This window comes from Frankliniella occidentalis, unplaced genomic scaffold (genome assembly GCF_000697945.3).
Source record: "Frankliniella occidentalis isolate FOCC.00 unplaced genomic scaffold, Focc_3.1 Scaffold35, whole genome shotgun sequence".
NCBI lineage: Eukaryota > Metazoa > Arthropoda > Insecta > Thysanoptera > Thripidae > Frankliniella > Frankliniella occidentalis.
This window is the reverse complement of record NW_026267165.1, coordinates 918,207-920,680: the sequence shown is the minus strand read 5'-3', so window position 1 is coordinate 920,680 and position 2,474 is coordinate 918,207.

The window sequence follows — 2,474 nt, the reverse complement described above, 5'->3', positions numbered from 1 at the left end:
CAGCCCCACCCCTCCTCACACGCAGATTAGGATCTATAAATCGTGTCCCTGTAGGGGGTGCACCAGCTCTCCACACTGAGGGCATGAATGCGCGTATTTACATCTATATTATAAATGTGTGGTGATCCGTGCGCCTGTGAGTGTGTGTGTGTGTGTGTGTGAGTGTGTGGAGGAAGGAAGGAGAGAGAAGGAGCAAGATAGGTAGTAGGTGTGTGGACTGTAGAGGTGATTATGTGTGTGCGCGCGTGTGAGAGGATGTTGATTCGTTCTCTGACACCAGGGCTCTGTGTGTGTATGTGTGTGTGTGTGTGTCCAGGCAGCCGTGCGCCTGTCTGAGTCCGTGTGTGTTTTCAAGTAAATGGCTTACAGGGTCAGGAGAGGCTTTAACCTCTTAGGATAAATAAATATCTCATTTTGTATGCATTAGCTTAACTGTATTTCAGAGCGGCGTGACGGATCGGGAGGCTAACTAGCAGCAGGGCGTGCACGCCCCGGGCCTCAGGGGGGCTCCCCGGGGTCCCTCTCACTTCTCTTCTCTCTCTCTCTCTCACTGTCTCTCTCACTCTGCTTCTCCCTCTCTTCTCTCCTCTTCCCCAATCTCTTCAGCTTCTTTGCCCGTCTTCGCACATTGTCTAAATGCGGTCGCATGAGTAATGGCCGCCCTGATGAGGAGCCCGGGCTGCTCAGCGGTGCCACATCCGCCTGCACGGCTCTGCAGCTTCCGCTTCAGCGCACTCACCGGGGCCCTCTCCGTACAGCATGACAACAAGCTGGAGACGCCGTAATTGTTTATTCCCCGTGATGCGCGCGTTACAGTCCGAGTCCTCAATAAGACTCAGACCACCTTAATCCATATTCCTCGCCCCCCCCCCCTTTCCCCTTTCTCCGCTCCGTCTGATACACACATCAACATTTTTATCCCATTAAAAGGCGCGGGCTGGCGAGCAGGCAGGGCTGGCAGGCAGGCAGGGCGAGCGGGGCAGGCAGCCACCGCCACGAGGGCGCCCCGGGCGGTCCGCGTGACAGGGACATCTCTGCTTGTAGCGGGCTTGTACACCAAATCATCAGCTGCCACAGTTATACTGCAACGGAATCGTTTAAATTTCTTCATCAGGTCCTAGCGAAGAAATGGAACAGCCATAGTCATTCATTGGGATGAACGAAGGAACGTTGATGGTAACACTTTATCGTCTGGCAGGAGCCGGATCAAGAACACCGCAAAATATCCGACAAACACATCTTCGAAATCTCTGTCGATATTAATTGCAGTTTGCAATGGAGAAACAACTCGTAGATTAAATGAGTTACAGCAGCATCATGTTTGCAAAGCGGTATAGGATGAATGGCCGGCCGCAATGCAACGGGAGCAAAACCGATACAAATGTGCGTAGTAATGGGCAGTGGGCACGTCCACCGGCACGGCTGAGCGCCCCAGAGTTAAACGATTACTTCCCTGAAACACGACAAATAATATAATCAAGTGCGCGGTATCAGAGTGCAAGCACTGCAACGCTGTGCTTGCAGTCGTATTACCCAGTCCAAACCCTTCTTTTCCATTCGTACTGCAGGTAAATCATAATACCAAATTTTCTACACTGTTAGGGGTGCAAATTTCCTAGTTAATTGTTCGGAAATTACCAACAAAACTTTGTCAGTTATTTTTTAAAATAGCAAACTTGCAATAAGTCAGTACATGGTAAAATTAAAATTTGAAATATAACTTTACAAACACTTTGAATTGACTTGGATTTGATCGACATGCAGGAATAGACTGTCGCAAATGTGCAACATTCATTGTAAATAAAAATTACAAAAAATGTTCTTAATTTACGGAGATTCACCCCAAAAAACTAAGATATAGTCCAAGTACATCGTACTTGATCCTTGATTTTGAAAGTGCACATTCAACACATATCTCAGGATCAAGTTCAATGCACTCGGTTTTTGGGGTGCTTTTTACGGTGCACGTATCGCAAAACAACATACAGTATGTGCAGCGCATTTCTACAAGTGTATTTTCACCATAAATTAATGCCTGCTCCTGCGCATCTTACAATATTCGCGACGCGGGTGTGAAAATGCTGTAAGAAGTCCCTGGCAGAAAGGCCCACCCCGCGACACCCTTTCGCGAGAGACCTTGGCAACGCCGCCGCGCGCGGCGCATCGGCAACGTCGCACATGAGAGGCGGGCCGGCGGCGGGCGACCAGCGCCGCGACGCGTCCGCGTACCGCACCGCGCCATGATCATCGCGAGTGGAGAAGAGAGGGGGGAAGGGAGGAGATGGAAGAGGGAGAGAGAACGTCTCTTCCGCACGTAACCCGCTGGCAGACAGGGTCGAGCATCACGGCCATACGCAGCCAAGCCACGCGACCCCCCGCAAGGCTCGGAATAATTAGCTCCCTATTGCTGCGATCCCCCCGCCCCTCCCCTTCCTCTCCCATTGCAAAATTTACTGGTACTGCGTTTTAACTTG